The sequence below is a fragment of the Chrysemys picta genome, chromosome 6 (assembly GCF_011386835.1).
Source record: "Chrysemys picta bellii isolate R12L10 chromosome 6, ASM1138683v2, whole genome shotgun sequence".
Classification (NCBI taxonomy): domain Eukaryota; kingdom Metazoa; phylum Chordata; order Testudines; family Emydidae; genus Chrysemys; species Chrysemys picta.
Genome location: NC_088796.1, coordinates 126,601,196 through 126,626,539, shown reverse-complemented (window position 1 = coordinate 126,626,539; position 25,344 = coordinate 126,601,196). Strand labels below are relative to the sequence as shown.

At 41.5% G+C, this 25,344-nt stretch overlaps 1 protein-coding gene across 2 annotated transcripts in view; it reads right to left on the bottom strand.

Annotated features, from left to right (window-relative positions):
* PIGG (phosphatidylinositol glycan anchor biosynthesis class G (EMM blood group)) overlaps positions 1–25,344 on the bottom strand; it is a 115,627-nt gene that overhangs the window by 1,872 nt on the left and 88,411 nt on the right. The gene's annotated exons all lie outside the window — the stretch shown is intronic.

The window sequence follows — 25,344 nt, the reverse complement described above, 5'->3', positions numbered from 1 at the left end:
ACCCCATAACCTTCTCTTTGTTAATCTGAATAGATTGAGCTCCTTGAATCTATCACTATAAGGCATGTTTTCTAATTCTTTAATCATTCTTGTGGCTCTTCTCTGAACCCCCTCCAATTTATCAACATCCTTCTTGAATTGCAGGCACCAGAACTAGAAATAGTATACCAGCAGCGGTTGTACCAGTGCCAAATACAGAAGTAAAATAACCTCTTTACTGCTATTTCAGATCCTGTTTATACATCCAAGTATCATATTAGCTCTTTTGGCCACAGCATCACATTGGGAGCTCATGTTCTCTGATTATCCATCATGACCCACAAATCTTTTTCAGAGTCCTCCATCCTGTAAGTATGGCCCAGAGTCTTTATTCCTTGACGTATACATTTACATTTAGTCGTATTAAAACACAGATTGTTTGCTTGTGCCCAGCTTACCAAGTTGTGTGTCAGTTGCAAACTTTATCAGTGATGATTTTATGGTTATTTTCCAGGTCACTGCTAAAAGTGTTAAATAGCGTAGGGTCAAGAACTTATCCCTGCAGGACCCCCCTGAAAACACACCTGCTGAATTTTTTTATTATTTATTAATTAATGGAGATACCCTATCTCCTAGAACTGGAAGGGACCTTGAAAGGTCATGAGTCCAGCCCCCTGCCTTCACTAGCAGGACCAAGTACTGATTTTGCCCCAGATCCCTAAGTGGCCCCCTCAAGGATTGAACTCACAACCCTGGGTTTAGCAGGCCAATGCTCAAACCACTGAGCTATCCCCCACCCACCCATCCACCCACCCTGAGGAGTCCCTATTTACAATTGTGTTTTGAGACCTATCAGTGAACCAGATTTTAATCCATATCATTCTACTCTTTAATAAAAATATCGTGGCCCAAGTCAAATGCCTTACAAAAGTCTTAGTAACAGATGTCAACGCTATTACTTTTACCAACCAAACTTGTAATCTCATCAAACAAAAAGATATCTAAGTTAGTTTGACAGGGTCTGTTTTCCATAAACCCATGTTGATTTGCATTGATTACATTACCCTCCTTTAATTCTTGATTGAGTCTCATATCAGCCACCCCATTATCTTGCCCGGGATCAATGCCAGGCTGACAGGCCTATAATTATTCAGGTAATCCCAGTTACCCTTTTTAAAAACTGGCAGAACATTAGCTTTCTTCTGGAACTTCCCCATTGCTTCAAAACTTATTGAAAATAAACATGAATGGTCTAGCAAGCACCTCAGCCAGCTCTTTTAAAACTCTGGGATGCAAGTTATCTGAACCTGCTGATTTTAAAAATGTTGAACCTGAGCAGCTTCTGTTTAACATCCTTCAGAGATACTAGTGGAATGGAAAGTGTTATCACCATGCAATGAGAGGTCATCTGGTTTTCCCCCAAATACAGAACTGAAATATTTACTGAACACTTCTGCCTTTGCTGCATTATTATTGATAATTCCATCATTTCCATCTAGTAACAGCCCAGTACCAATGTCAGGATTCTCCCCCCCCCCCCCCCCAAAATGAACAAACACCTGTTATCTAGATCTCTCAACTTTTCATATCTTCATCTAACATTGCTTTATTATAAAGGCACCTCTTACATGATCATCTTTATTTAGAAGACTAATGTCATATTTATTATTCAACGGCAATAATGTAACTAAAAAAAGGTTTCTCTATTGCCTTATATATCCCTGTCCTCTTCTGGACAGCCTCTGAAGCATCTGTCACTGTAGCAGCTGAACGCCACAATAAAGGTGCCTGATACTATGGTGATGGGAGTCATCTGTGTACAGAGATAGATATCCCGATGTCTACTTTCAGTATTTTTTCTATGTAAAGACTCCATAAAAGAGTTATGTTGGCAACTTTTAACAAAAAAGGGTGTGTCTTTTGCACTGTTCACCTTCTGATGCACAAGTCCCACCTCTCTGCAGAACCATTCTATATGAAGAGGTGATGACAATTTTCCCAGGACTAGTTTTCCCCTCTTTGCTGGATGGTACAGAACAGAAAAGGATTATTTATGTCTTAGTGAGCGCTCTCTAACATTAGTAAAGGGTAATTGGGCAGTGCACAAAACTTGGCACTCTCAAAATGAACTGCTGCCAAGAAGCGATGATACTGTATTAAAGCAATGTAAAAATTAGAGTATTAGAAAAGTTAACAAGCATGGTTTTATATATGCCCTCCAGAAAAATATTGTATTTCAAAGTGTGAGAGAGCAGTCAATTAAATCCATGTCATAAAGGCTGACAGCTTAGCATGATCCTAACCATAAATTAGTCTTCTCATAAAATACAGACCTGTCAATCCAGTGAAATATTAGGAGTCTGATGGAAGTAGTATATTCTGTTCAAAACTATTTCGAAAAATGAGATCTCCCTCATGACCCAAATCCATTGGTAAAACTGCAACTATCCCTTTTCCTTCTCTTCTGCAACTCTGAACTTCTGCAACTTTTATCCCCCTCTCCCCCCGAATTCTCATTTGCCCCCTTTTCTCCCCTCCCTTTAGCTAGCAGGATCCTGCCTCACTGGAGAGCTCAGCTAGATGTTCCTCTGACAGAGTGGTCTAGCCTAGGTGTTTTGCCCAATGTGTCACAACAAGCTTCTTCCCAACTCAATCTGTGTGGTCCGAATCCAGGTACCCACATGATAGGAGTCAGAAGACACCCAAATGAGGCAGTGTGGAGATGGAAGGCTCTGTAGAAAGTACCCAAGTCTGCAAGTTATGCAGACTCACTGCTTCTACTACTCAGAGGCACTTCCTCTATAGTAGTGATGCCACGGTGTTGCATACCCTCCTTGCCTTCCACATGGGTGTGTCTTGACTTATCTCAGCAGAGATTGCTCAACCACTCCAAATTATGGGCACCTGGTCAGGTTGGTACATGGAACAAAGCTCAGTGAATGGGGGGAATAACATGCATAAGAAAGTTTCTTTCCACAACGATATTTTTATTTTGTTAGTAACCAAGCCCATCAACAGAATCCATAGATTATAGTTTGTATTGACTCAGATTCTGAGTGGACAGTGAATGACATTCCTCTCAGTTTTTAATTACATGGATCTTATTATTCTTCTGAACAGAAAATCATTTAAGATGGCTAGGTAGCTCTAAGATACGCAGTCTTTTTATATTGGTGACAAAATATCAAGCCCTCAAATTTTCATGGTTTATATGGGCCACTAAATACATGAATGTACTATTCTTTAAGTCCAGTTAGTAACTTCAGACCATGTCCTGCTCCCATTGAAATCAACAGCAAAACTCCTACTGATTTCAGGGGGGAAAAGAATGGGCCACTGAAACGTATTTCCACTCTGGCAATTGATTAAAAATGACAGGTGCCGTATTCATTGTTACTCAGCAACTCCAGAACAAATATGCTCAGTTTATAAATAAATGTCATTCCCTAACTGCCAAGCCAAGGAAACTCAGCTAAGATAGAAGAATAAGCTAGGTTTCTCCCTTCTTACACATAACCAATAGAATATTCTGTAGGCAAAATTAGACCTCAGTTACACCAGTACATTTCTACTGTCTTCACTGGCTTGTGCAAATGTAACGGATTCTAATTTAATATGGTATTTTGTTAATACATAGACTGAACAGAATCTGCAGCTCACTCAATCCTAGCTGTTTGTGCTAATTGAAGTAAAAAGTAGCAGAAATTTGTCACTAAACATATGGCATGTCTACACTTACTGGGGATCGAAGCGCCAATCGATGCACTGGGGATCAATTTAGCAGGTCTAGTGAAGACCTGCTAAATCGACTCCAGATCACCCTCCCGTCGACTCCAGGAACTCCACCGGAATGAAAAGCATAAGGTAAGTCGACAGGAGAGTGTCTCCCATCGACCCAGTGCGGTGTAGACCCACAGTAAGTCGACCTAAGCTACGTTATTCACATAGCTGGAGTTGCGTAAATTAGGTAGATTTACCCCCACAGCGTAGACAAGGCGTTAGCTAATCTGACTGAATAAACAAAAGACAAAACCTGTTCAGTAAGAAGATAATTGTTGTTTCTTGTTTATTGGTTTTGTTTTACAGTCAATTCTCAGAGTCACACACTTTGAGGCCGGATGTGACCGGGTGAAGATTATTTATGGCTGAATGCTTCTGATGTCTGTTAAACACTAAAAGGTATGAATGAGATTGTCAAAGGAATCTACATGAGTTAGGTGACCAACTCAATGGTAATTATGCATTTAACTGCTTTAGGCCCCTTTGAAAAAGCCCAGCCGTTATTTTTTAAAACAGAGGCATTTTCTGTTCCCAATGTTCTCCTGCCAATAGATTTGATATAGCCTTATGTTAAGTGAAAGTTTTCACACACTCAAAAATTAATCAGTTGGAAGGGCTAAAAATGGCATTTCCCTTGATTAGAAATAAATTGATTGAGAGCAACTTTTAATGGACGGGGTGGTATTTATGCATGTACTGACTGACAAAAATAGACAAATGCTGATTTTGATATCCCATACTATAAACTGAAAAACGTAGGAAAATAGAGTTTTCTATCAAATAAAGATGAACCTTTCCAATACTTTTTCCATCAAGACTAGAAAAACAGTGTCTAAGCTAAATAGTAATATAGAAAGCACAGAACTACTCAGACACAGTAATATCAGATTGCCTTCTATTTGTATAATACTTAAAATTCAAGAAGATCTCACCACAATTTCAAAGTAGGATTCACCTTGCCTCTACATGAAATACAGCCAATGTGGGGGAGAAACGAGAACTGTTTCATCGCTCATAGCAACACTGCACTACACTTTATGGAAGTATGACAGAATGTGAGTAGCCTAGAGCTGACTCACCACTCTGTGCAACTTGCAAGCATCCCACATGGGCCAAACAGAAGAGAGAAATGGTTAAGGACTGGATGATTAAACTACTAACAAGGTGATTCAGCTTATCAGCTGGGGACACTTAAAAGATGAGGGGGAGGGACAGGGCCAATAAGGGGGGGGAAGCCTGTACAAATTACCGGGGCCCGGCGGTCCAGAAGGGGGCCCAGGGCCCAGCTTTCCCCAACCTCGTCGGCCCTGTTTAGCCAGTGCAGTCCGGAAGGGGGCCCTGCTTCCCCACGCCGGCCCTGTTTAGCCAGTCTGCCCTTGCTGGGGGGCCTGAAAAAATTTTTTCACCGGGGCCCGAACCCGCTCTCGACAGCCCAGGGGAGGGAGGGGAAGCTGGGCCAGAGAAGCCCAAGGTCTAAGAGATGAGATTCCCCGTCCCCATCCTGTTGTGGGGGACAAGTGTAACCCACAAACCTAATAGGGAGAGATCTTTAAGAATCTAAAGGGAAGAATGGGGGAGGAATGAGTTGTGTCTGGGTCACTGCTCTGCAGATGCACAATTAACATTTAACCCCTAGAAATGTCTGGAATTGGGTGTGGTAGTTTTGGGCATGCTGTTTAGCAGGGGTTCACAACCTTTTCTTTCTGAGGCTCCTCCTACGTGCCATAAAAACTCCAGGGCCTAGCGGGGGCGAGGGGCACTCGGGGCTATGGGCCAGTGGGTCCCTCAGGCATAGGCGTAGTCTGACTTCTATTTTGGGGGATCAGGGGCCAGTGGGGCTCAGGCCAACACTGCCCAGCGGGATCCAGGGAGGGAACGCCACTCCACCCCGTGACTCACCTCAGCAGGCACCCAGCCTGTCTGGGTTGTGGGGTGGGGGCACAACCAAAAATCATCACTCAAAGGGGCAGGGTGCTCATCTCAAAAAGTTTGAAAACCGTTCAGGGTGCAGACATAGGGTAGCTAAGGGCTGTGTGCAGGCAGGGGGGTAGCTCAGGCTACAAGGAGGAGGTAGCTAGGGCTGTATTCCGGGAGGGCCCCCACCTGCAGTCCCTGCTCCCCAACAGCTCTGCCGGGAAACAGGCTGCTTCCATCTAACTCTGAAGCATTGTGCAGCAGGTCAGTGATATTGTTAGCTTTCTGACGGGGAAGCAGGGGCAGTGTTAGTTACATAAAGGGGAAATTGACTCTCAGACTGTATAGAGCTGAGAAAAAGACTTGAGTGAGCTAAACCTAAAGCTTTTGGAACTCTGAGTTACTACTTCTTCTGTTTCTGTGGGGACTACCTTATTTAGATTTAACGTGGGTTTTTATATTTATGTACAATTGTGAAGCTAATGTATGTGGATTATGAAGAAGCCTTGTTATTTAGTAGAAATTAAGTTATTTTATTATGTTTCTTTATCATTCTAAAATTTTATGAAGTTGGCACCTAAATACTAAGTTAATTCCTCTTGTTCTTTTTGGACTTGACTGTCAGGAGACTGACCCTCTGCAATCCTTGCTGACAATCCTCAGTGATTGAATTCTGAATCTCCATGTGCTTTGCTAGGAGTTGGGTAGAAGCACTAGGAGAAGGGTGGTAAAGTAAACTCTAGCCCACCCAAAGGTTTCAAACCCTTGTATAGCACATTGTAAATAAAGCACACAGTGTTGAACCTATGCAGGAGTGTAAGAAGACTGTTTGCAGCGAGGAATCCAGGCTGAGGTAGTTTAGTGCTGACAGGAAGGGATTTCAATAAGCAGAACGTAGTTATCTTTAATAGATTTTAGATAGGGGATTAGCTCTTATACCCTAACTCATGAAGAAAGGGTCATGAAATGTGTAGTGGGCATAAGTGATTACAATGGTTTTAATATCATATTCCTAAAAAGCTCCTTCAGCAGCACAACAGTCCATAAAAATGCTGGGTTTCTGGTCTGCTAATGGCTTCAAGAACAACTACTGTCCTTAGTAAAGCATGGAGACTATTCCATAGTAGATTGATTTTCTTTGAATGTCTCCAAACCCAATAGAACTCAGACCCAGTTGGCTTAACTGATGAAATCACAATCTTTGGGTAGTTGGGTTAAAGTTTTTGAGTAATAAAAAAAATACACCTTCCATTTCAGCATTTAATACTAATACCAGCAAACCCTTCAGTGGGGCTGCTACAGTATTTGATCACTCAGAGGCACTACCATGAGAACACCCCCTTGACTCAGTAAATGAGATTTACCATCATCCCAATTGTGTGATTTACCATCATCCCATTTAAAACTTTTAACTTGACAGATGAGTTCAGCTAGGTGAAGGATTCCACTGCCCTCGTCTAGATAGCGCACATTTTGGTAGGGATTTTAAAGCATCAGCCAGTTGTGTTCATTAACAGCCTGGCAGCCACAGAGTGCCCTTAAAAATGAGCATATGCAGGACTAAGGCAAGTTATAGGCCCCATCTAAAGTTCTGCTCTATGGCTGCTTTCCTAGCATACGGACTCTGCAACAATTTCCTCCTTTGTTGGTGAGGTAAGGGGTAAGGGACAGAAAGAGGGAGAAGTAGTCAACATACTGTGGATAAAGTCCCACGAGAAACACGTCTGTTGATATTTATTCATGTTTTAGTGTTGTTCAGGAGGTTGCATCCATTTAAAAGTTCAGCTCATTTCCTAGATTAACTTCCGACTCTACTGAGTACTCAAAGTGCATTAAGTGGAGAAATACAAATCAGAATTTGCTCACTTAAATGTATGCCGAAGATAACTAGAACCAGAAAAATCAAAGGCTTATCAGACTCTCGCGCAGTAAATTGGTGCACTGAATGATGCAATTACTGCAAATTCCCTATTCTGAGTACTAAATATAGTCCAGCTCAGGCAGGGGCTTTAAAAAGAAATCTTTCTGCTAAATTAATATTTAATGACATACAAGGAGGCAAAGTCAGGAACTCCCACACTATTTATGGATTTTCTGCTCGCCTTGCTCTTACAAATCCCAACAGTTAACATTCTTCACCAAATCTTTCACCCTACAATGCCTCGCTCGTCTATTTCCACTGAAAATAGGGTATGTAGTATGGAGGTGAACTTAAAAAATAAAGACAGGGAAGTGGGCTGTAGCCCACGAAAGCTTATGCTCCAATAAATTTGTTAGTCTCTAAGGTGCCACAAGTACTCCTGTTCTTCTTTTAAAAAATAAAAACATTTTGCTGGCAAAAAATATGAAAAGAAAACCACTTTTTTCATATAAACCATTTACACTGAATACTTGTGTGACCAGGTGCCTGGATGCACCACACTGAGAATGCTATATTCAGGGCAGACTGCAAGGAATAGGGCAGACAAATCCCAAAACTGGTGGTTTATTCTATAATTAGATTCACCAAGCCAGTAAAAAAAAACAGCTTCTGTAATACCACACCAGTTACCAAGAAGCCAAATACAGTCTCCTTTAAGCATTCCAGCCCGCGACTCCCATCTAGACAGACAAGTCTAATATAGTGAGAGGTTATTGAAAACCTGATTCGCCACATATGAGGTTCACCAGTCCCAAAGGACCAGACACTGATCACCAGGTCAATACGAGTCTCAGATCTTACCCAATAATCACGCAGATGCCAATCCTTTAGTAACTAAAACACTAAAAGTTTAATAATAAAAAAGAAAAAGAAAGAAGAAAGTTGCTGTAGTTAAAAGATCAATATACATACAGATAAGTGTAAAGGCCTTAGGTCAGTTTCACAGCAGAGATGGTGAGGCTGCTGATTTGTAAAAGTCTTTTTGGAATCAATTTTAAAGGTTATAGTCCAATAAACAGTTCAGGTATAGAGTCTGTTCAAGTTCTTCCGTGAGAATTTCAGGGTAATCCAGGTTAAACCTGGAAACCTCAGTCTTTAAGGCTTAGACCTTCCCTGTTAAAGTTTAAGCAGACGGGAGATAAAAAGGATCAGTCCTGAAGCTTTCTTTATAGTTCCCCTAGCCAGCTGATAAGTCTTTTGACAACAATTGTCACAGCAGGACCTTCCCCCCACCACGGATGAAGAATGAACAGTGCAGATTGTTTTGAAACTAATCTGTTTCCTATGCATACACAGGTAGACTACCTGCATCCATTCACATAAGGCAATCAGCCTTGCAAACTATCGAGATAGTTCCCGGGTGGTTTACTATGTGGAATTACAACTTTCAAAAAGAGATTAGGACAATAATATTATTATACCACAAGTCGCATCTAAATGAGAATATCCCCTTTTGATCTCTAATAGAATAGAGTAATGAAGCATTATGAGACAGGAGCAGGAATAGTATCTACAAGCTAATTAGATCACACTGTTAAACTTAAAACAAGATTCAGGTGAACACAGACAAATACCCTTAGCACCTACCCTTGATTTCTATTCCTACAAATAAATGGGTTAATGATTGCTGGTCTAGGACAGCTCTTTGAAATTCACATACATGTAGATTGTCTTGATGACTCAAGAAGAGGCATTGAAATGTAATGAGCCATTCCCAAATTGACCAGTCTGTCAGTATCACAACTTGGCAGACCCTAGGTCACATTTCATTCTTTAAAATAAAAGACAGCTGGCACTACACATATTGCCATATGAATTGTAAAAATTCATAGTTTGCATTAATGTAGGTCTTGATCACAAGATAAAAAGATGCTGTAGAACAATGTAAACTTACTGAAGCAAGAACATGCACTTCTCCTCTGAACGATTTTACTGTGAAATAGAGGATGCAAGGCAAACAACTAACGGAAAACAACAATTGCTAGTTTGTGTCTATTTTATCATCTTCCTTTCATCACTGGTTCTCTTTTGACATTTCTGTTCTCCTGGTTTCTCTCCGCACCGAATATCAGTGTTTACGAGATTACTTTTTCCTTGGTGTGCTGAACTGCATTTTTCAAAACTGAGTCTTATTTCATTTCCTGCTCTTCTCTGGATAGGTCCAGTTGTATTTGTCTACAACGCCTTCCAGTCAGTACTATCTGAAAACAGTCAGTGTACTGTTAACCTGTCCCTCACAGATTAGTGAAAGCCTGGACCAATCCCTGTGGCCTCCCTCCTGTAACACACATGACATTCCTGCAATCCATATGACATTGTTCAGATTCGACTAACCACAGTTAATTTTACAATGAGAAATACTGAGAAACACTATCTGGTATCTAAACCTCAGCTGATTTACCTCTACTGCATGCCTTTCATCCACTATTTGTATAGTAATTGTAAGGAATAATCCTGCATTGACGGGCAGATGGACTGGATGCCTTCATTAGGTCTTTTCCATCTCCAAACTGCTGGTGTGGATACTTGGGTACTGGTGATGAATCAGCCCAGATTTTGTATAATTTATTTTGAATTCATGTCACAGGATCATAGTAGGTCCTGGCAGCAGGGGTTTCAAGCCCTCTCCCCAAACCACAGAGGTCAGAAGGTTTTGGGGAAGGCTTTCCCCAGTGCATTAGGCCTCATATGTTTCTCAGGAAAATGGGTTAGCTTTTGGGGGAGCTTTAGCCATTTTACAAGTTCAAAGGCTGTCCCAGGCTATGATAGTGCTTGGAGTAATGCAGTCTCTGATATGGTTTTAAGGGGCTGTTAAGTCTTGGGACTTCATTGCTAAGGATTTCAGCATCAAAAGAGGGAAGGCAAGTGAGAGCAGAGCAGAGAGGGCCTGGTCCATTTTCACCGTAGGCAGGACAGGTGGCCCTGAGAAGCTACCTTGCTGTGGATTTAATAAAGTTTCACGCACTGGTCAAAAAAATTTAGATATCTGTCCCTGCCATTAGCAAAGCTGCCTTGAAACAATCCAATTTTGAACCCAAGGTCCATCTAGTACAAGTAATTGCTTCCAGAAGGCATTTTAATGCTCTGTGAATCCCATATACCCCTCTCTGTACCATTTGTGCATGTAACGACTGGCTTCCTGACTTTTCATTCAAATTTGGCACTGGAAGGCAAAAAGCTGTTCCACATGGCTTCCTAAAGGAATTCCATAAGGGATTCCCTAAGGCGATTTTCAGTTTGCTGTGAGATTCTGACTAGCTGTTCAAGTAGATAATTCCCTGGATATCCTTTGGTGATTGACACCTGACTTGGCAAGCTGGCAGCAAACCCTATGCCTTCTTAGATGCTGTGGCCATATTGGCTGACTCCAACCTCAGATCCAATCCCGGATCCAACACTGAAGCCATTGGTGAAGCCCATGATGTAGGAATTCTAAAAATAGAAGACAGGAAAAAGATCTTCCCTGGTGACCCTGTCAGGGCCTGGGGTGGAAGTGGAAATAAAGCCAAGGAATTTAGCCGATTGGAGGAGCTGCTGGAGGCAAGCTTAATCACTTCCTCAAAACCAAGGCAAATGTTCCAGGTGTGTCATGTGGATCTCTATGATGCTTGTCCGGATTCAGGACTGATGCAGACTGCACTACTGTCGAGGATGGTTCAGACGACCTGATCACTGGGGCCCTCAGCTGACTTTGAACAGGAACCTGACACTGAAGATCTTGTCATTGATCTGGATGACTTTTTGGATCTAGAAGTAGATGAAGCTGACTCTGGTCACCTGCTTTTATAGCCAGATCCTTTTGAGCTTTCAGATCCTGCAGGCTTAGCAGACAGCACCTCCTTTAACAGAAGAATGTGAAATCTATTTTGTCTGTCCTTCCTGGCTCAGGGGGTGAACGTGCTGTATATCTGACACCGTTCTGGCAAGTGATTTTTGCCTAAACATTTTAAGCACCAGAGTACATGTCGGAGGAAGGAAAGACAGACAGGCACAATGCACATTTTTTGAAGTTGAGCTTCTTCGTGTCACCCATCATGATCGTCAAGTTCACTACGTTATTTTAATTTAATTTTTAATCTAATTTTAATCTTTTTACCAACAAGTTATAAAATATACTGTCTAACTACTAAAATGCTACAACTGTTACTATTTCTTTATAGTCAGGCAGGTAGGCAATGGAACTAACTACAGACAGAAACAGAACTAAGGTGGTTCACATCTTAACTCAGTGACAGTTGGAAGGAACTAAGGCAGCAGTGGTGCCAATACCATCCCTAGACTGATGCAGGCTTGGGGCAGAGGAGGGGAGATATGAGATGCTTTTAACAGGCACTGCTACTAGAAAATTCCACCATCCTAGCTGCACCAGGCTGGCACATCCAACAGTGGGAATACGCAGAGGGCACTTGAAGAAGCAGACTGCTTATCCCAGTTCTCTTTATTATGTCTTTAAGACATTTGCCAAATAAACAAAGTGGGAAAGCCTCTGAACATGTAGGTGCATCAAACAAATAATTTTCTAAAGCAGCCAATAGTAGTGAACTGTGTAAATATGGGGGTCTAGCAGGCCCACCACAACTGTGAGCTCAAATGCTGGAAAGCAGATGAAAGTTCACACTGTTACAATACCAATAACAATGAATGTTGACAAAAAGGTGACAGACTTGATTGGTATAAGCAAAAGGGCTAAAGATATGACCCAGAGACTAAGTTGTGGTTGCAAATTGAAAGAGAGAGAGATTGGAACCTGAAAATAATTGACTAAAATTGGTGTCAGAAGTTAGATAATGCCCATAGAATGGTCAATACTGCCCATCGCGCCCTTTTAGGACACCTTATGGAAAGACTTTTGGGAGGAAAAAAAACAGACTTCTGTAGGATTCCCTCCAATTGTTCTTCATTTTTGTCTTACTGTTAAAGGAAGCTCCATGCCAAAACACCCTAGCTTAATTGTAACACGAACATGTCATGCTCTCAAAAATTTCCACATATTTATATGCCTTACAATACTGTCTCTATTCAACGTACATAGTATTACTGCCTTGCAAAACTGTCATGCAAACGTAGCAGTGCTGGTGCAGAATCTACCTGCCTAGCCTTTACCATGAGGATTGACAGGTAGCATAAAAACGAATGATAAAACAAGATGACTTATTCAAACGAGGTAGTATTTAGCAAGGGTGTATTTTTCAAATAAAATAGTGCAAACTGAAATGTCACATACAGCTTTATATACCGTACATATGCTATACCATGCATGAATACAAGACTTTACCCAACACCTACAAGGTGAAAAATAGCTTTGCTACGATACCTCCTCCCACACATTGGTGTATATAGCTGTCACAGCCCTATGAAACCACATGTTATGGGAATAACCTATAGAAACCCTGTTCTGGAACGAGGTCCTAATGATAGTTAATTTTGTTTATAATTGATTTATCTTGTGGTAGACAAGGTCAGTGAGATAATATCTTTTACTGGATCAATTTCTCTTGGCGAAAGACACAAACTTTCAAGCTTACACAGAGCTCTGTGCATCTTGTGTTACAACAGATTCCTGTTTATACAATCCTCTCTTCTGGGACAAGTGTTTTTTTAGGGGCCGCGATAGCAGCAAAATGGCTAATTTTAACAAGATGGAAAGCAAAAGTGACACCAAAGTTCAACCAATGCATTAATTCTCTCCTTTTAAGGCTTGAGAAAATAACTTTGTATGAATAAACTAAATGCATACAATATAATAGAGTTCTCATTCCCAGATTTATATGTCCATGTTTTATGGCTAGGTGACAGACAGATCAGAAATAAAAAATGATCCCAATGCCCATCTGAACTCACTTGGCCTTCAGCTCTTTCACTTATCCAGTGGCAGTAGTTTCAGTACACATATTAACAGCTATGTCTACGTGTTTCAAACCAAGCGGTACTTGAATAGAGGCACTATTCTTGTTATAATTTTGTTACATACCTACCCTTTACTTCGGTGGAGGTCAACGTGCATTTGCGCACTGTTTGCCATTCTTTTGTCTTTAATATAATTTATACAAATTAAGATGTTACCATTGCTTCAAACATGTACTATAAAATACTTTTCACATTAATTTTGTGAATGCAACACAACGGGCCAGATCCACAGCTTGGTGGAAATCGGCTTATCTCCAATTAAATCAATATAATTATGCCAGTTTACACCAACTGACGAACTGGCCCAGAGTTTAAATCACTAAGATATAACCACCAAAATCATTGAAGTTCCCGAGTGAAACACAAAATATTTCACACTACAGCATTAGTAAAACGTCTAACTCCTCTTCCAAAATCCAGTTAGAAATTCTAAAGAATTTCACTAGAATAAAAGCCTAAGGCATTTCACATCAGCAGCACAGGTAGGAATTAGTCGAGAGAGAGAGAGAGAGAGAGAGAGAGAGTGTGTGTGTGTGTGTTTCTCCTCTCCCCTTTTCTGAATGAATGACTATTTTACATCCTCTTAACCAGAGATTCACAGATTCCAAGACAGAAAGAACCATTGTGATCATATAGTCTGACCTTCTGTATCGCACAGGCCCTAGAGCATGGGTTCTCAAACTGGGGGTCAGGACTCCTCAGGAGGTCATGAGGCTATTGCATGGGGGGTCGCGAGCTGTCAGCCTCCACCCCAAGCCCTGCTTTGCCTCCAGCATTTATAATGGTATTAAATACATTAAAAAGTGTTTTTAATTGATAAGGGGGGGGGGGGGGTCGCACTCAGAGGCTTGCTATGTGAAAGGGGTCACCAGTATAAAAGTTGAGAACCCCTGCCCTAGAACTTTCCCAAAATAATTCCCAGAGCACACTTTTTAGACAAATATCCAACACTGATTTTAAAAGTATCAGTGATGGAGAATCCTCCACAATCCTTGGTAAATTTTTCCAGTGGTTAATTATTCTCGCCGTTAAAAATTTATACCTTATTTCCAGTCTGAATTTGTCTAGCTTCAACTTCCAGCCATTATATCATGTTATACCTTTCTTTGCTAGACTGCAGAGCCCATTATTAAATATTTGTTCCCCATGGTAGGTACTTATAGACTGTAATCAAGTCACCCTTTAATCTTCTCTTCGTTAAGCTAAATAGCTCCTTGAGTGTACCACTGAGGCATGTTTGCTAATCCTTTAATCATTCTTGTAGCTCTTCTCTGAACCCTCTCCAATTCATGGACCTCTTTCTTGAATTGTGGACACCAGAACTGGACACAGTATTACAGCATCAGTCACACCTGTGTCAAATACAGAGGTAAAATAACCGCTCTACTTCCCCTGCTTATGCAACTCAGGATTGCATTCGCCCTTTTGGCAACAGAATCACACTGGGAGCCCATCTTCAGTTAATTATTCACTATGACCCCCCAATCTTTTTCAGAGTCACTGCTTCCCAGGACTGTAATTATAGCCTACATTTTAAAACTCTTGGAGACAAGTTATCTGGACCTGCTGATTTAAAAGTGGCTAATTTCAGTAGCTTCTGTTTAACTACTCCAGAGAGATTAGTGGAATGGAGGAAGTGTTATTTCCACAATAAGACGATATCATCTGTTTTTTTCCCTAAATACAGAACAGAAATATTTATTGAACACTTCTTCCTTTTCTGCATCATTATTGATCATTCTACCATTTCCATCTAGTAATGGACCAATACCATTGTCAGGATTCTTTTTGTTCCTAATATATTTTTAAAAACTCCTCCTTATTGTCCTTAACTCGGCTGGCCATGGATTTTTCCTGGTGTCCCTTTACTTCTCTTACCAATTTTCTACAATTCCCATCTTCTGATTTACATTCATGAATATCAAATTCTCCTTTCTTCCACTTGTTAAATTGTTTTTTATAGCTGCCTTCACTTTCCCTCTTAACCAGGTCAGTTTTTTAACCAGCACAGCCTTTTTCCTCAATTGTGGTTTTTAGGGCATCTAGTAAGGTGTTCTTAAATGATTTCTAATTATCATTCACATTTTTCTGATTAAATTCCTCCTCCCAGCTGAAGCTCATAGTTGTTTTCAGCTTTGTGAAATTGGCCCTATTAAAGCACTATATATAAACTGTTTTTGGCTTTATTCTTCTTGCACATTATAAATGTGATCAAGTCATGACCACTTTTACCTAAGCTATCCATTTTTAGTTCTGTGATCAGCTTCTCTTTATCCTTCAGGACAAGGTCTAATAAAGAATTCCCCCTTGCTGGCTGCAACACTTTTTGAGTTAGGAAATTGTCATTTATAATGTTGAGAAATTCTAAGGATGTTAAAGAAAAATTGCAGCTGAAGATCATTTTGTGCAAGGTGACCTTGAAGAGACTTTAAAAAATAGTGGTTTACTTGTTACTTAGTTGTTAAAATGAGATTGACCAGCCTATAATGTAACAATAAAGAAGGTAACAGGACAAGCCAGCAAGAGAATGAGGATCTTCCATGGAGATACTGTTAAATTAGTTCACATAGCCGGCAGATTTTTAGGTAGTGCTTTCCCCTTTGGGCTGGGAAAAACTCATTTCGTGTACATCTGATTCCCTCCAACACAAGCTGTTCAGTCTACTTTCAGGCACCAATTACTTTGAATACTGATTTATTTTAATTAAGGACCACTCTTGCCTTCCCAAAATATGACAATAAACAGTAGTTTCAAAGTTACGCACTCCAAGCGATAGCTTGCCAGAATAGCATGGGGAAGGAAGATACCCAAGCCTTACATAACAATGGACGGTATCCCAATACAGTATTTAATCTTATATACAGCTAAGTGATTAAAAATGTCAGTTTATCTTGGTACAGTTCAGAGAAAGATTAAAGTTCATTCAAAGGTGAAAAACAAGAAACCAGAGATGTTTGAACTTAAAAGGATTCTTGCCTAGATTTGTGGACTGTTAACCCTTTTCACCTGTTTGCATGGCTGAACATGTCATCAGGAAGCTAAAGAAAACACTGCTTATGGCTAGCCATGCAAGATTAAAAGAGAACTAAAGATCACACTAACAAGCAGTGTGTGCTGCATTGGACCAGACTGGCAAGCTGGTACTCCCCTCCTCTCCCAAAGCTGCTATTTGGCATTCCAGAATTTGAGTTTTCATTAAAAAACAAAAAAAAAAAAAAAAAAAAAAAAAAAAAAAAAACGTAAACCTCTAGCTATTAGGGTTGTAAAGAAAACCTTCAAAATGTGAACAGAGTGCGAACTAATGCAGGGACAACTACCTGTTTGCAGACAATGTAAAGGTATGAATTACCCCCACTCATCTCGATGAGGTGTTAACTCAATTCCAGTAACTTAAATTTCACCTATTTTATTGCTGATCAGAGCATTAAAAGAAAGGAATAATAATAAAAAAAGACCTGCACAATCTCCTATAACCAGACAGTCTCTATGTAAAAGGATAAATGGACACAAATCAGATATCAGGAATGGTAACATACAAAAGCCAGTAGAAGAACACTTCAGTCTCCCTGGATATTCAGTAACAGATTTAAAAGTAACAAGGAGTCCGGTGGCACCTTATGCCCAAATAAATCTGTTAGTCTTTAAGGTGCCACCGGACTCCTCATTGTTTTTGTGAATACAGACTAACACAGTTACCCCTCTGAGATTTAAAAGTAGCCATTCTTCACCAAAAAGCTTCAAAAACAGACTTCAAAGAGAAACTGCAGAGCTACAATTCATTTGCAAACTTAGCACCATCAATTTGGGCTTGAATAGGGACTGGCTGGCTCACTACAAAAGCAGTTTTCCCTCTCTTGGTATTGACACCTCCTCATCAATTGGGAGTGGACCACATCCACCCTGACTGAATTGGCCTTCAGCATTGGTTCTCCACTTGTAAGGTAACCCCCTTCTCTTCATGTGCCAATATATATTTATGCCTGTATCTGTAATTTTCAGTCCATGCATTTGAAGAAGTGGGTTTTTTACCCACGAAAGCTTATGCCTAAATAAATCTGTTAGTCTTTAAGGTGCCACCGGACTCCTCGTTGTTATCTCTTCCACCCACTTCTCAATGAGTGATGCTGCCAACAAGCCAAAGAAGAGGAGTGGACCCAGATGGGACATCCAAACCCCACCAGAGAGGAACCAAGCTGAGCCTACCCACACAATCCCCCAGCTCCCAAAACCTTGCATTGCTGGATCCAGACTTATTGGCTCTTACATGCCACTTCCTGTACTACTTATAACACACGTAACTGCACAACCAGGCCAGGCACATGGGAATGCTCCCATTTGGTTCCCAACACATTTCACTTTCATCTAAACTTTGATGAACTCTAGCCATAACTAGTAATACACACCAGTGATTATAGTTTTAAGCTATGTTTTCTATATTTGATTTTATCTTGGGTTTATCAAGTTAAGTTTTAAATCTCACCTTTGTATATTGAAATTTGTTTCACAGCATTAGGTTTGAAAGTTCTTTCTGAACAAGGTGCTGGCCAATGTACTTGCTTAAAAGATGAACCCATCTTTTTCCATATTTTATCTTTTGCCTCTTTTTATTAATATGTAGCATTTTATCCTGTATATTTGAGAATCAATAAAAACAGATTTGAGAACAAAGTGGTTCAGTTATCACAGAAGAGTAGGGTTGGAAGAGAACTCAGGAGGTCATCTAGTCCAGCCCCCTGTTCAAAATAGGACCAACACCAACTAAATCATCCCAGCCAGGGCTTTGTCAAGCCTGGCCTTAAAAACCTCTAAGGCTGGAGATTCCATCACTTCCCTGGGTAACCCATTCCAGTGCTTCACCACCCTCCTAGTGAAATAGTGTTTCCTAATATCCAACCTAGACCTCCCCCACTGCAATTTGAGACCACCATTGCTCCTTGCAATGAAGATAAATAATTTCTCAGCACATTAGATACACTAAATACAAAAGAAGCCCTTAAAATTAAGGTCTCAGAGTAGCAGCCGTTAGTCTGTACAGTATCCGCAAAAAGAACAGGAGTACTTGTGGCACCTTAGAGACTATGGTCAAATACATTTGTTAGTCTCTAAGGTGCCACAAGTACTCCTGTTCTTTTTTCTTAAAATTAAGGTGACGACCTAATAGGAGAAAAAAGTCAGGGGAAGACAATGAAGTACCATCTATACTACATTTTATAGTAGAATCATTGGAATCTTGTTACAGTCAAAATTAGAAACAGACTGGACCAAATGGTATCCTTTAAATTGAGATGAAGCCTTGGGTACCCACTAGCTAATCTCCCCCGTGTCCCAACCTCTGAAACTAGTATGTATCAATGCAATGTTCCGTTCACCTTTATGGCCAGTTACCCACAACTATCATTTTTATTAACTTTTCTAAAATACCTTTATTATATTCAGACATGCCAAATAGCCTCTAAATCTACTTCTAAATCATGCTTTAATCCCCTGTAAAACCTTGCAAGTGCTGGAGTTTTAATAACTGCTCTTGTCCTTTGGTCCAGTCTGTTGTCTAGAAAGTCATTGCTTTGTGCCTACTTATTTTGGTACCCATGCACTGGGCAGCAGGTAGGTGAGCAAAAGCATATTGACGGTCAGGAAACTGAACCAAGTGGGAAAAGACTGCACCAATCATGCAGGTGTCAGTAGCCCATCCATACCATTATGTGAACGAGGCAATGCACAAATGATGTTTGGCCAGAAGTGGGTCTTCTGTGGAAGGGGAAGCAATGTATCAACCTTTTCACGGCATGATGTCATTCAATACCAGAAGTGAATTGTGTATGCCAGTGGTTTTCATCCTATTTTCATTTGTGGACTCCTAAAAAGTTTTGAATGGAGGTGCAGACCACTCTGGAAATCTTAGATAGAATCTGCAGACCTCTAGGGGTCTGGGGAGCACAGGTTGAAAACTAGGGGTGTATGCTGTGAGCCTCACTGGAGGGATACGGTGTGAGCTGATAGCCGGAGGGCATTTTCAAAAGACTCGTTCATTTGATACACACAAAACTTCACAATCTTTCCTTGATAATTAGCTAGGCTGTGGCTTGCATTCTTCATTCAGCATTTCCCAAAAGGGTACTTAAGGGGATTTGAATATTACCAATGTGACCTAGAGAAAGAGGCACAAAAGCCATCTAGAAATTGTAATCACAGAAGATTCTGATTAAACAACATTTCTAAAGTCAGAGGATGTCTGATCCAAAGCCGTGCAGAGACACACACAGTACAATATGCTGTAGAGCCCTGCAGCGGGACTGGGACCCCGTGGGTCCCGCAGGACCCGCTGCCATAATAGTGGGAGTGGGATTCAAGACTAGTTCCACGCAGGGCTCTAGCATGCTTCTCTAATAGCGCAGGAACCCACACTGGTAAGAGCTCAGTATCAGCATGTAGCTTTTACTGTGCACAAAGGAGAGAGAGAAAGGAAGGGCAAAGTTGCTGCTCGATTTCATTTTGCCAAAGGTTTTTCTGCTTCCTAGGGGGAGAAGATACAGGACAATTACAAGGAATGAAGAATGGCAAGAAGGAATGTGCAAAGTGATAAAGAGCCAAGGGGGAAGTAATTACAGGAGTATACCTGTTTTTCAATGCTCTCCATTGTGGTGAATTGTTTTCCGCTTTTCTGACAGCTTAATTCTGTGTTGCAGTATGTGATGAATTGCTTACATAAGAACGGCTATACTGGGTCAGACTAATGGTCCATCTAGCCCAGAATCCTGTCTTGTCACAGTGGCCAATGCCAGGTGCTTCAGAGGGAATGAACAGAACAGGCAAACATCCCCTATCTTCTACTCCTACTCCTGGCAATCAGAGTTAGGGACACCCAGAACATAGGGTTGCATCCCTGACCATCTTGGCTAATAGCCAATGATGGACTTATCTTCCATGAATTTATCTAGTTCTTTTTTGAGCCCAATTATAGTTTTGGCTTTCACATCCCCTGGCAATGAGTTCCACAGGTTAAGTTCCTTCCTGACAGGATTTCCTGAGAGGAGTGAATGGATGAGCTGGAGCCCTGACTTCGAGTAACCAATGCTTCTCTCTCTCTTGTACCCACTTGTCTGTGGTCGAGAGATCATTCCTCTGAGCAATGGGATATTTTGTCCACTAATCTTAAACTGGGCTAAAATGAACCAATATTTTATTATCCAGCTTTTTGATACATTGCTGGTACCACTGGCCTTGCTATCCAAGTAGGAGTTCCAAGGTTTCCTTCTGGAATAACTTTTATCCCTTCTTTTGCAGTTCTAGCCAGAGAATGAGCGAAGGGAATGTTTCGGTCTGTTGGCCTTCTAGTCCGAGTTCTGTTTGATGAACAAAGGGCCAGCTTTAGTTTAGATGCATTATCTCCAACTATCTCATCCAATTTTCCTCACAAAAGGAGAGCGCCTGGGAACTTTGAGGTCCCCGGGATTTATTGAAATGGTCTCTGCTACCCAGGGACGTAAATAGATTTGGCACCTGGCTACTAAGTTAGACGTCATGGCTTGGGCTGCAAGTCACATAACGTTCAAGCAGGCATCTGTAACAGAAGTGAATGCTAGGGATATTACCTTAAAGATGGACAGGTAGTCAGGATGGTCCTTCCTGTCTAGAGACTTTAGGTATTCTAGCCAGACCTCAATAGCTCTGGGGAAGCAGGTAGGGCCAAAGAGTCTCTTACAGCTGCTAAAGAAGCCTCAAAGTTTCTCCATAGGGTGGCTTCCACCTTTCTGTCCTTTGCATCCTGGGCGGGAAGGTCACCTTCTGATGGTATAACTATCACAGTTTCAGGGTTAACTGTAACTTTGACCCCCGCCTCCCCCTTCTACCTCAAGGGCACCCACTTAAAGTTTCAGGCTCCCAGCTGTCACTGCTGTCCCTTAACACTATGCAACTTTTAGAAAACATTCTACATAATTCATTAATTTTTGTTAATCTGTTCTACAACCCTGGGTTTGTTTTTTCATTATGTAGTTTACACAGCCTGTTCCACTAACGATAGAAATAACTTAGAACTATCATAAGTAATCTTTTCTAGGGCTTTTCTGGGAGGCCTTTCAAGTCTCCCTAGAGTTCTGCTAACAGTTCCTGTCCAAAGTCTTAATTTTCCTTGGAAAAATACTGAACATTAGAACCAAAGTCAGTGAAGGAAGCAGCTCCTTCCTACCCATGCCTAATGTCAGTTAACAGTATTATGACTATAAACTGGTGCCAAGTATCAGAGGGGTCGCCGTGTTAGTCTGTATCCACAAAAACAACGAGGAGTCCGTTGGCACCGTAAAGACTAACATTTATTTGGGCATAAGATTTTGTGGGTAAAAAAACCCACTTCTTCAGATGCATGGAGTGAAAATTACAGATACATGAATAAATATACTAGCACATGAAGAGAAGGGAGTTACCTTACAAGTGGAGAACAGGTGTTGACAAGGCCAATTAAGGCAGGGTATATGTGGTCCACTCCCAATAATAACTGGGTGGACTCCTCCTGACGGTCGAATGACAGACTGGACTTCTACATAGAGTGCTTCCACAGACATGCACAGGCTGAAATTGTGAACAAACAGCATCACTTGCTCCATAACCTCAGCCGTACAGAACACAATGCCATCCACAGCCTCAGAAACAACTCTGACATTATAATCAAAGGGGCTGACAAAGGAGTTGCTGTAGTCATCATGAACAGGTCGGATTAAGAACAGGAGGCTCCCAGGGAACTCTCCAACACCACATTCTTCAGGCCACTATCCTCTGATTCCACTGAGGAGTACCAAAAGAAACTACACCATCTGCTCAAGAAACTCCCTGCTATAGCACAGGAACAAATCTACACAGACACACCCCTAGAGCCCTGACTAGGGGTATTCTATCTGCTACCCAAGATTCATAAACCTGGAAATCCTGGACGCCCCATCATCTCAGGCATTGGCACTCTTACAGCAGAATTATCTGGCTAAATGGACTCTCTCCTAGACCCTACGCTACCAGCACTCCTAGCTATCTTCGAGACACCACCAACTTCCTGAGGAAACTACAATGCATTGGTGTTCTTCCTGAAAACACCATTCTGGCCACCATGGATGTAGAAGCTCTTTACACCAATATTCCACACGAGGTTGGACTACAACCTGTCGGGAACAGTATCCCTGATGAGGCCACAGCACACCTGGTAGCTGGGCTTTGTTACTTTGTCCTCACCCACAACCATTTCAGATTTGGGGACACCTTATACCTTTAAGTCAGTGGCACTGCTATGGGTACCTGCATGGCCCCACAGTATGCCAACATTTTATGGCTGACTTAGAACAACACTTCCTCAGCTCTTGTCCCCTAGCGCCCCTCCTCTACTTGCGCTACATTGATGACATCTTCATCATATGGACCCACGGGAAGGAGGCCCTTGAAGAATTCCACCTGGATGTCAACAATTTCCACCCCACCATCAACCTCAGCCTGGACCAGTCCACACAAGAGATCCACTTCCTGGACTCTACAGTGCAAATAAGTGATGGTCACAAACACCACCCTATACTGGAAACCTACTGACCGCTATACTTACCTACATGCCTCCAGCTTCGATCCAGGACAATCACATGATCCATTGTCTACAGCCAAGCCCTAAGATACAATTGCATTTGCTCCAATCCCTCAGACAGAGACAAACACCTACAAGATCTCTATCAAGCATTCTTAAAACTACAATAACCCAGCTGGGGAAGTGAGGAAACAAATTGACGGAGCAAGACAGGTACCCAGAAGTCACCTACTACAGGACAGGCCCAACAAGGAAAACAACAGAACACCACTGGGCATCACGTACAGACCCCAGCTAAAACCTCTCCAGCGCATTATCCACAATCTACAACCTATCCTGGAAAATGATCCCTCACTCTCACAGGCCTTGGGAGGCAGGCCAATTCTCGCTTACAGACAGCCCCGCAACCTGAAGCAAATACTCACCAGCAACTACACACCACACCACAGAAACACTAACTCAGGAACCGATCCCTGTAACAAACCACGTTGTCTTCTCTGTTCCCCATATCTACTCTAGCGACACCATCTTAGGACCCAACCACACCATCAGAGGCTCATTCACCTGCACATCTACTAATGTGATATGCCATCCTGTGCTAGCAATGCCCCCTGCCATGTACATTGGTCAAAGCAGACAGTCTCTACGTAAAAAGATAAATGGACACAAATCAGACATCAGGAATAGTAACATACAAAAGCCAGTAGGAGAACACTTCAATCTCCCTGGACACTCAATAACAGATTTAAAAGTAGCCATTCTTCAACAAAAAAAAAAAACTTCAAAAACAGACTTCAAAGAGAAACTGCAGAGCTACAATTCATTTGCAAACTTAACACCATCAACTTGGGCTTGAATAGAGACTGAGTAGCTGGCTCACTACAAAAGCAATTTTCCCTCTCTTGGTACTGACACCTCCTCATCAATGGACCACATCCACCCTGATTGAATTGGCCTTGTCAACACTGGTTCTCCACTTGTAAGGTAACTCCCTTCTCTTCAGGTGCCAGTATATTTATGCCTGTATCTGTAATTTTCACTCCAGGCATCTGAAGAAGTGGGTTTTTTACCCACAAAAGCTTATGCCCAAATAAATCTGTTAGTCTTTAAGGTGCCACCAGACTCCTCGTTGTTTTTGTGGATACAGACTAACATGGCGACCCCTCTGATGCTTGTTTTTATGACTATAAACTGTTAGTATTGCAGTTGGCTCCGCTATGGGACCTCGTCAGTACCTGTATTTATTCTTGAACAGAACCACTTCATCCTATGAGAATTAATTTCTGCAGCCTTTGCAACTGGAGTTGGAAATGCTGGTCACATAAAATAGCTTATGAAATTTAATAAAGGATCAGATACTGATGTTTTTGTAATAGAACCACACTACACAGGCAAGCACAGTAAACAACAGGCAGTAGGTCTGCAGAGATGGTGGAAACTGCTTGGCAAAATAAACCATTTACTACTGAACATACTTCCTATAAGAGGAAAAAAACCAGGAGACGAGATACTGTAAAGTCTAAGATCAGAAGCCAGTAATCCATAGGTACTCTGCTTTTGACTGAAAATCACATGCAACGAAAGAACAGCTACAACAGTCAAATATTGAACACCAGCTTCTGCCACCCTTATTCCTGTCAAGTAGTACCTCTCTCAACAAATAGTTCTCTTGGTTCCGGTGGAAATATTCAGATAATAAGGTGCTACTCAGCATGATTGGGAGTGGCACTCCGGACCCAAGTATTTAAGGCAGTGACCATCTGTTATGCGTTAGTACAGGGATCTAGCACAAGGAGGACCTGTCTTACAATTGAGTCCTTAGACACTACACAGTACAAAACTTATTTCTGACACGCAGGACTACATTTCTTGAATATTTTAAATCCCAATCCCCTTAGAATATGCACATTCTGTATCTGTTAGTAAAACTTTTAAAACGGATATTTATAAATTCAGGGCTCACTTCTACCCACTGCCAATTGCAGAGTGTTTCATCTCCTGAAGTTTGGCTGCATAGTTGGCCCACAGGGGGAGAAGATGACATTTATGTTTCAGTCAACTTTGAAGCAACTTGTCACGTATTTGTGACACAAGTGATAGTAGGCAACCCTGGTTGGCTGCATAGTTCTCACTTAGAAACAGATGACCAAATCCTGCCTTAACATACAGACTGTGTAATAATATTGGTAGCAATGGGTCACATGGGCCAAGAGCGAGGGCAGAACTAGGCTCGTAGGGGTATGTCTACGCAGTGTTTTGGAGCCCACAGTAGTGAGCCTTCCAGCCG